The 10,864-nt window shown below is 34.3% G+C and overlaps 1 long non-coding RNA gene across 1 annotated transcript; it reads left to right on the top strand.

Annotated features, from left to right (window-relative positions):
- Nucleotides 1-3,279: 3,279 nt before the first annotated feature.
- On the top strand, nt 3,280-7,087 carry LOC107705462 (uncharacterized). The gene is made up of 4 exons (XR_001636069.1): nt 3,280-3,357; nt 5,400-5,405; nt 6,907-6,914; nt 7,077-7,087. It is a non-coding gene; the product is annotated as an uncharacterized LOC107705462 (long non-coding RNA).
- The last annotated feature ends 3,777 nt before the right edge of the window (nt 7,088-10,864 follow it).

Raw genomic sequence — 10,864 nt, 5'->3', positions numbered from 1 at the left:
AAACATTATGCACTTTTTTTCGCAGATAGTCATGTTATCTTATGCTTTGAATAAACGTGCATTGGTAATATTTTGCTCGATGCGCCCTCTTGTGGCCTCAGAAGAGAAGCCAAAAGCTATTCTTCACCATAACTGAAATTATGCATTTTAAATTCGAATATAATTCGAATTTTGATAATATTTAAGTACAAAATTCGAATTTAGTTTTTCAGCCATTTTGACAGCCCTAGTTTGATGTAGCCTTTTATCATCTACATCTCTGCTCATTAGCAAAAGTATCTATTTTAAAGCAGCTGAAGTTCTGTCACACTAGTGACATGCACCAGTATTATGATAATAAGTTAGCAAAAGCAGCTTGTTGTTACTGTAAAATCTACACTACTTTTAAACTACTACTTACTTAGCTACTTCCCAACACGAATGCACAGTTTATTAATCACATAAATGTTTAAATGAAAACATTTTTTTTTTGTTCAAATTTTGAATTCCTTAAATGTTCCTTGTGAGACTTGTAAGTTTTTTATAGGCCTTAGTACGAAATAGGATAGCATACTTGCACTTTTTGCAGTATGAAATATGTAAATTGCTAAATAATAACAATGTAAAATGTACAGTATTTAACAGAACAGTGTGGAATACTGCATCCCATGATGCAATGGGCTTGACTTGTGAGGAATGACCTGGAAGTGTTATCAGCATTTTTTATTCATTATTTAATCAGACAAGACAATTTACACTAAACTGGGTTAAAAATGCTAAATAATTTTTTGACTGCACTAAACGTCACTCACTGAATCAAACAAGCAGCATAAAGAGGTCATGTGGCAAAAATGTAGCATACTGCTTGAAACTGTTAATGTTACATTTTATACTACTTCATGTGGTTTTAAAAAAATAAATAGTACAGGCTACAGTTCATAGTTTTGCATTCCGGACAGACTTCAGTTTGCCGTTTTTGTCTTATTTTTCTTCTCTTTTCCTCTCTTCCCCAAAGTCTCTCTGTGCATAGCACTTGCACTTAAATACCCTTTTTCCACTTGTGTGGTAATTGTCCATAGCGAGCTGTGTAGGTGAATGGATTTCCAGGACTGCCGTGAGGGGACCGTTTCATAGTCCAGAAGGTTCCAATTTAATCATACAGAATGTATATTTTGTATGGGGGACATTCTCAACATGCCAGAGAAAAATGGCTGGTGTATATCTGTAAAAATATATAATTATAAGTCACAAAAATCGTTTCAGACTGTTTCGTTTGCAAAAAGGGGTTAACAAAACATTTCACTGTCAAGTGCAGGCTCCGAGCGTCTAGGGAGTTAAAGTTAATAAATGCTTTTCACAGCTTGTGTTTTGCCTTCCCGCTATACTTTGACTAGGCAGTCAGCATTCGCCTCAGCGGCCATAAATTACAGTGCGGTGTGTTTGCCTCAGGTCCTGATGGTTTATTTCAACCCTGTTCCTTCATGACAGATTTGACAATGTGGCTGTGAGATCCTCTCCGTTTCAGCTTTTTGGCCTCGTTAAATAGCGTGTGATTCTGTGGCAGAACATCTGTGATGGAGGAGATACTGCAAATTTTGTCAGGCGAGCACTTTAGCGTCTGACTGAGTATGTGGCACAGTTTCACCCACTACAGTTTCCGTTTGCCCACTGAAAGAAGTCTGTAAGGCATTGATGTGTGCGCGTGTGCGAAAGACGGAGCAGGAAAAATGATTTTGCCCCAGAGGAGACTCGCTGTATTTTTTCAAGCCTGCATTAGCCAGATTCTGCTAATGGAGCAGGACTATAACTCAGCGGTTTGAAAGAGCTGTTGCCCGGAAGCACAAGTGTCCCTTTGACCCTAAATTTGAATACACAGTGTTGATGTGCAGTGACTGTACATAAATAGTGTTCACATGCTAACAAATATTGAGTGCATTCAAGGGCAGAAACACAGATTTGCACCCTCCGTCACGTAGTGTGATGTAATGCATCGCATGTTTGGTTGTTTGACCATGTTTTTATACTGTATATGGTCAAACAACCACAAAAATATGAAGCCGCACAACTGTTTTCAACACTGATAATAATAAGAAATTATTCTTGAGCAGTAAATCAGCATATTGGAATAATTTCTGAAGGATCATGTGACACTGAAAACTGGAGTAATGATGCTGAAAATTCAGCTTTGTTATCACGGGAATAAATTGCATGTTAAAATATATATTAAAAAATAAAAGACAGTTTTGTTAAATTATTATAGTATTCCGTACAATTATTGTTTTTATTTTATTTTTGCACTAAATAAATATGGATTTTTGAAACCAAAGATGTTTACTAAATGTAGAGATTGTAGTTTGATTCCAAAACATTTTCAACATTTTAAGTAATGTTTAATTTGGACCACTTTATTGTTTTCTTAATGGTAACTTTGTTATTAACAGTTTAAAATTTGTAGGGAAAAATACATTTAATCTTTAATCTGTTGACCCATTTAATCCCACCGGTCACAATAGTGACCGTAAAAAAGGTTTCATTTATAAAGCTCTAAAAACCATACTGACTGATGTTTTATTGCATTTCCTGCAAATATGGAAAAAATAAAGGGTCTCAATTAAATATGTGCAGTTTCACATGATTAGGGCAAATTGTCACATGACCAGAGCAGTTTATTGCACCTTGAGAAGATGATAACTGCATCAAAGCTCCAAAACGAAAGGCTAGTAAAGTATGTTAACATAAAGATATGACAAAAGATTTTTGGTACACATTATCTTTAAGGTGTCTAGTATTTATATATGAATTCACATATATTCAGTTTTGTTGAGTGTGGTCATGGAATGGAATGGTGGGATAACTGTGAACTTAGGTATACAATATAAATCCAATTGCAGTTGTTAGTGAAAATTACACTAAAATGTTGCAACGACAAAACATTGCACTAAATAAAAAATTCAAATGTTACAAAAAATTACAATATTGATGTTGTAATACTGGTAGCACTAATATAAAAATGTAATGTTATATTTTACAAAAAAAGTAACAATTTTGAAATGCACTGATGGTTGAATTTTTTTTGTCTTTTATCTCAGTGTTCCTATCAATGTTGCATACGTTTTTTTTAATGCAAAATAGTAACCCTAGAATGTGATCAAACAGTTTAAAATAGCTGGGCTAAGATATACAGTATAACAATTTTTATGACTGCAGAAATATGTTAATTCAGTACACACATTATCCCACCGGTCACAATTGTGACCGACCATAAAACACAATTTTTCACACACTTTTCCAAAAAATAATTATTGATTTTTTCAAAGGGTTACTAATGACACATCATTTGGATATTTTCATGTCTCGGAAAAATATGGGATTAAACGGGTTTTAAACTTGAGATTAAGTATTTACAGTGTACAGTAAATCCAGTATATATTAGATAATATATATATATATATATATATATATCACAAAAAACTATCATATCTGTACTGTACTGTAACATTTTTGGGCAGTTTTGGGTTAGTGATATTGTGACTGAGATATTTGTAATGAGATTCTAAAACATGGATATTTAAAATGATTTTTCATTTTTTGTGTGTTTGAGGAACAACCACTGTTGCTAAGCAAATATCTTGGCCTAATAGAGCCACCAGTTTCATTTTGGTTTAATCTCCTTATCAGATCAAGTTCTTTAATTAACTCCACAACAAATATTGTCCATAGATAAGAAGTGAAGGGACCAGAACTCTTTTCTGGTGCAGTCACTTCTGCTGCTTCTCAAGGCAGAGAGGGACGAGAGGAAAGGAGGCACAATGTGGCGACAGAGAGATCTGGTCCACACCCGGACTCAGACAATAGGGGAAGTGCTGCCCCATAATGTATTGTGTTTAATACAGAGCCAGGACGGGGAGAGGGAATTTGTCAATCTAGCTGTGGGCTCTAACACGGTACACAAATCAAACTGCCGGCATTGTGCCAAACCTTTGGAGGGTTCTCATGTGAGAGAAAACAAGCGATTTGTACCGAGGTCTCAAAAGCACAAAATACTGCTTCAATGGGGTTGAATAGTATACTCTGTAAACAGGTTATTGCCATATGCACCCATACCCATGGTATGGCAGACGTTTATGATTTAGTACCATTTACAGACTTTGGTGGGGCAATGAATGTGGTGTAAACATGCAGACGATTGTACACATTAACTACGGAAAAGCCTTGTCTTCATTATTTAGGCTAATGGGTTTGCATGCCATGAGCACAGTGTTTGTGTTGCTTACTGTTTAATGTAAAGATACTTTACTGAAAGTGAACTAAAACAATTTCTGTTTATTTGGGAAAAACATTATTTTATTTTCTATTCTTTTGGTTGGCCTTGTTAGTACATAGCGAATTAATCATACATGCAAACATTTTTCTTTATGTACTGCATATTTGCATATCTGCAGAAAATTAAAATGAATAATAATAATAATAATAAAATCAAATAAAACAACAACAACATGACATCAGTGTCCTCAGTTAGGCGCATCAGTATTTTGGGCATCATGGTCAAACATGTAACTGTCATCACATATAATTAGTTATGGATTTACTGTACACTGTAAATACTTAATCTCAAGTTTAAGTCAACAGATTAAAGATTAAATGTATTTTTCCCTACAGATTTTAAACTGTTAATAACAAAGTTACCATTAAGAAAACAATAAAGTGGTCCAAACTAAACATTACTTAAAATGTTGAAAATGTTTTGGAATCAAACTACAATCTCTACATTTAGTAAACATCTTTGGTTTCAAAAATCCATATTTATTTAGTGCAAAAATACAATAAAAACAATAATTTTATGGAATACTATTATAATTTAACAAAACTGTCTTTTTTATATATATATATTTTAACATGCAATTTATTCCTGTGATGCAAAGCTGAATTTTCAGCATCATTACTGCAGTCTTCAGTGTCACATGATCATTCTAATATGCTGATTTACTGCTCAAGAAACATTTCTTATTACTATTAATGTTGAAAACATTTGTGCTGCCTAATATTTTTGTGGAAACCATGATACGTTTTTTTCAAGAATCTTTGATGAATAGAAAATTCAAAAGAACAGCATTTATTTGAAATTAATATATATATTATATATATATATTCATAACCATGTAAAAGTCTGCATTGTCACTTTTGATCAATTTAATGTATCCTTGCTGAATAAAAAAAGTTTACCTTAGAAAAGAAGATTAGGTAAACCTGATTACAGAAGTGCTTTACAAAGAAAGACATTAAGTCTACTTTATTTTAATGAAGTAGGTTTATAAAGGCTTTTGGTCTGCATGGCTTTTTCCCAGTAAGGCTAACCAATTAGTGCACAATATACATTTTATAGACGCAAAAAGTTACATTTGCATTCAATTTTCATTAAGGTTAAAGTACCATTATTTGAAAAATGTTCAGAAAATATAATCAAGTGCCATACTCAAGTTTCATGATGAATTGCTTACAAAATACACAAAGGTAATTTTTCCAGAGAGATTTGGTTGTTTATAACAAATCATTTCTTAAAAGACCGTCAACATTTGCAGTGACTCTTTCAGACATCATTTGAAAGACGTTGTTGTATAACGTTTTCAGCAAAGGGGAACACATCTGTTCTTTGCCATGCAATATGAGACCATTCTATATTACAGCACAGACAGCAAAATAAGCAAACTGGCAGTTGTTATTGCAAATGACTTATGACAGTATAACAGTGATTAATCAGGAGAGAATTCTTTAATGCGTGGCTTTACATATTCATCGCATAAATCATGGCAAAATAGTCTTGCGCACACATAAAGCCAACGAATGAGGTGTTTCATGCTCTAATAGAAAGAAATAACAGCTTGTATTTAACAAATGCATAAAAAATGCAGCCTGTTCAGATGCACAGACATCACTGTGCCAAAAGTGGTGATCTCACACACATGATTTTGACAGTGACCAAACGAATGCACAAATAGAGGAAGACGTTTCAGCTTAGAGGTAGCTACAAGTCTCAATATGAAGGAGAACATGGTCTCTGTGGGCTACATCAGGCAGGAGCGCGTGGGTGAGACTGTTTCATGCTTCTTGGACTATGTCATGCCTCCCATTTTCAGCCTGCCAGCGTCTATGATCCCAGGCAACTGAGGGACCTTCACTCAGTGTGTGGTGGGCGACAACAGTGTAAAGAAGAACATGGATACAATATGCTACAATGAGCTGTTGCAGTGTTTATTCTTAAGATTGTGGGAAAGGACGCATTATGCCTAACTTTAGTTAGCTATCTCTGAAATCAACTAGAATAAAGATAAAACAACAACAAAAATAGAAACATGCACATGCATTACGTAGACTGTCGTTTTTAAAAGCCGTACTAATGCATCAAGCACACAGAAAGACAAAATTGATGCATACGTTGTCAGTGACAAAGATTATAAAAATAATGTCATTATGTATTTCTTTTCAGTTTTGGTAAAAAAGGAAAACAATGAAGAAAAAAACAACACGCCTGGAGTTTGTCAATTTCAGGTCTGATTAAGCTCTGACATCCTTGACGATAAAAATGTCCCTTGAGGAGGGCCATATGCTTCGACTAGTCTTCTTTCCATTGTCAAAGTCAATTTGACCTTTTTAGATAATAACTTTGAACTAGACACTGGACATGTCTTTGTGAGTAGTTTATAATTCACGGTATTTTACTTAATTATATTCCCCCCGAATTCTGTGCAAATGTCCAAACATACAGCACACAACATGTGATGCTGCCATGTTGAGCTCTAGGCCTGTTTTTTGTTATTTTTAATCTCAGGCTCTCTAAACAAGTGCCTAATGGACTTTTTAAATAACTGGGTGGCTCTCCATACAAAAGCATCTGGGAAAAGGAAGGAAGCATGTCTCAATGAGGGGAAGATGTGTGTGTGTGTCTGTACTGGTGTATATGGTGTGTGTGTGTGTGTGTGTACCTACTTAACCATATTTTGGGGACAAATTTGTACCCAAAAGTGAATTAAACCTGACAAAATCTCCAAAAACCTCCCTTTGGGGACGTCCTCATTTGTAAAACTGATATAAAAATAAAGTAAACAAAGTTTTTTTACAATTGTAAAAATGCAGAAAGTTTTCTGTGAGGGGGAGATTTAGGTGTAGGGTTGTGTAGGACGATAGAAAATACAGTTTGTACAGTATAAAAACCATTACACCTATGGAATGTCCCCATTTATAGCCAAGTAAACGTGTGTGTGTGTGTGTGTGTTTCATTTGCATGGGAAAGGATTCAAGTAATAACAGACTGGACATCACATACTCAACACATATGGTCCAGAGTGCTCTAGAGTGAATGGGTGCCGTCAGAATTAGAGTTCAAACATCTGATAAAAACATCACGGCTTTTCAAGACATTATTGATGGACTGGAGTCGTGTGGATTACTTGTGGATTATTTTGATGCTTTTATCATTTGTTTGAACTCTCACTTAAAACTCACTATAAAATACTGAATAAGAGTGACAGACAATATGTAGCTGCTAAAATTGTAAGAGTGTCCTGCAAACATCAGGTAGCACATCCAATAAGGGTAATGCACAACAATTTTTTTTTATTTAATTCAGCGATTATGCACCATAGTTTTTACTGATTTAAAAACATAAATATAACGCAAAAGTGCGTTAACCTACTAGCTCAAACAGAGGAAAATGGCGGTACCAATGCCAAGGTCATGAGTTCATTTCCCAGAGAATGCATGAATTGGAAAAAAAAGTATCTTGAATGCAGTGCATATCGCTTTGGATAAAAGCATCTGTCAAATGTGTAAATGTAAATGTAATTTAAAAACAGCTTTGTTGTGGATTCAAAATAAGAATTGCCATGGATGAATAATCTAACAGGCCAAGAGAGGTGTTAGGACAAAACATTATCCAGAAATATCAATAAATATTTTAAAAGCTCATTTATAACAATAATTACAACATATTTCAATGTCCCTGAAAATGAGTTCTGGTCAATAAACACTGGTCAAACAACCAGTGATACTAATAGTTCTCAAAGGCATTTGAGCTGATTTCATTGCATTACTTTGAACTTGTGCCTTGTTGGTTTTGAGAAGTAAAATGGTCCAAATGAAAGCACGCAATAAATTAAAACTATTTTTTGAAGCAGTTTTGATAAACAAACAGCATAAACAACTGCAGTATTTTTTTCTGTAACAATTTAAGAATTTCTGTCCTTTCACACCAGTTTACAGTGCTAAAAATTATGTGATGACCTGTGGAATGAAAGAATTTGCATTTGCCAATCTGAGCTAGTGAGCTGAAAATGAATTCATTTCAGCTGTTCTAGCTTTCAATGGCACAAAAGACAAATAGGTTTAACTTTTAAATGCATTTTCTTTTTCTCTCAGGTCATGATGCATACATAATACAGCATGCATGACTTAAACTCAAATTACTTATTCCTGGAGCTTGAATGGTCATGGTCAGAAGACCTGCTGCTGCTCTGTTCACATATCAATCACTGATCAGTCTAATTATGGATAAACACCCCCATCTAGAGGATATTTCAAACATTAAAGAAAACAATCTGAACAGGAATTTAAGCATATAGCCTAATAATAATAATTAACATTCATAAAGCAATGCACAATACATTTCTTAAATGAACTACAGTAATGGATATGCATATATTACTATTATTATTATTATTACTTCAGCTAGGCTTTTAATAATATCAGTAATAATGGCAAATAATGCATGGCTTAAGTTATAGTATAGGGATGATATGGGATGCCCCAATTAGATGCCCCATTTGAAAGCAGTGTGCATTTACTGATAAACTGTAATATTTAGACCAGGGATGGGCAACTGACGATAGTGACTAGTGCCAGCACTTTTTCTCCTTTAAACCAAGGGACCAGATTACTAATCCACATCCACACACCCAGTGGTCTCAAACTCAATTCCTGGAGGGCCACAGCTCTGCAGAGTTTAGCTCCAACCAGCTCCAACTCACACCTGCTTGGACGTTTCTAGTAATCCTGAAGACCTTGATTAGCTGGAGCAGGTGTGTTTGATTAGGGTTAGAGCAAAACTGTGCAGAGCTGTGGCCCTCCAGGAACTTGTGCAGGTATGCTAATTCAAATGGGAAACTTTGTTGTCAGGTGACAAGCAATATTACCCCAACAAGCAAATGTAAACATCTCAATTGCATTGTCTGTAAATTTGCAATCAAACAAATGTAGAGAGCCTGTTTTTGATTAGTACAGTTTGATTAGGACAGTTAAAAAGTGCTTATTAAAAAAAAAAGTTATTCCAAATAGTACCATAAACATAGGACTAGTAATATTATAAGAACATAATTCAGTCAGTGCATATACATTTCTGTCATGCATTTGACAAAAAGGTTTTGTTGACTATGTATTTTACGGTAAACAGTCAACAAAACCTTTTTGCCAAATATGAATGTATTTTTACCTTTGAAATCTGAGGCAAGTGCAACTCTGGCGTCAATGATGTATCATTCATACTTCTTTGTGAGCAGTGATGTAATGGCGATTTAAACTAAAATCTTTCATTACAGATTACGTTTCCAAACAAACCAAACATATGGGTATGCCCTTGAACTTGGTAAAAAGATAATCTGTCTACCATCCTGACTGGAAAACACGATTTTCATTCGTTTATTTTTGCGAACGTTAGTGAACGTTCACACTACTCTGTAATTAATACGAGGAGCGGCTGGAAATAGCGACATCTCCTGGTTGGAATTAGTATTAACATCATAAACTGAAAGCAATCTTTCCGTGACTTACTTATTCAAATGTTTTTAAAATAAATTGATCATCCGAGTATGATCCAGCGGCCGTGTACAGTGCCGAGGGCCGCCAGTTGCCCATCCCTGAATTTGACGATCGAGTTTAGAACTGGATTCCCCCACCCCCACCCCCAACTTATTTTTCTCTTGACCATATGCACAAAATCTCATCTCAATACATGGCTACGCTCTTCCTAATTAATTTTGTCATTCCATTTGAATATCAACATTTAGTTAGTCGAAACAGTAGGGAAACGAACAGAAGGCCTGAGTGGCATGTTATTACTAGTGTTACTAATTAAACTGTAAATAATAAATATTAAATTCAATTATTGTAATTCTAGGGGTTATTATTCAGTAATTCCAAGAGTTAAATGTACATTTCAAACATTTTCGCTTTTCATTAAAACCTATAGCCTAATTGATAGAATCATTCAATTCGAATTCAGTGTTGCTATTATGTCAAATATTCTATTAAAATATGGGTATAAAACAACAAAAAAATATCTGTTCATACTCAAGAGTAATTTGTCTATTATTACTGTTATATATATTATATCCGAAAAGTTCAATACATTAACACTTTAATCTAGGGATTAAAGAAATAATTCACACACAAATGCCATCCAAGATGTAGATGAGTTTGTTTGTTCATTGGAACAGATTCAGAGAAATTTAGCATTACATGACTTGCTCATCAATGGTTAACATTTTCGCTTTTCATTAAAACCTATAGCCTAATTGATAGAATCATTCAATTCGAATTCAGTGTTGCTATTATGTCAAATATTCTATTAAAATATGGGTATATATATATATATATATACTTTTTAGAAGTCACAGAATAATTGTACATTTAAGCAGATTTTTTTTAAAACTTGGATTAGCATTTTACATTAATGTAAATATATATAATGTAAAAATGTGTGTGTGTGTGTGTGTGTGTGTGTGTGTAGCCTCTAGGGTTGCAAAATTCCGGGAATTGAAGAGAAAGGAAAACTTGAAATCGCATCATATGACCCCTTTAATGCAATTTCAGTTTAATTTCCACCCTACACATTGCT

Source organism: Sinocyclocheilus rhinocerous, unplaced genomic scaffold, assembly GCF_001515625.1.
Source record: "Sinocyclocheilus rhinocerous isolate Xijiao unplaced genomic scaffold, SAMN03320098_v1.1 scaffold2098, whole genome shotgun sequence".
NCBI classification, from domain to species: Eukaryota; Metazoa; Chordata; class Actinopteri; order Cypriniformes; family Cyprinidae; genus Sinocyclocheilus; species Sinocyclocheilus rhinocerous.
The sequence above is the reverse complement of the archived record's forward strand: the minus strand, read 5'-3'. Positions and strand labels throughout refer to the sequence as shown.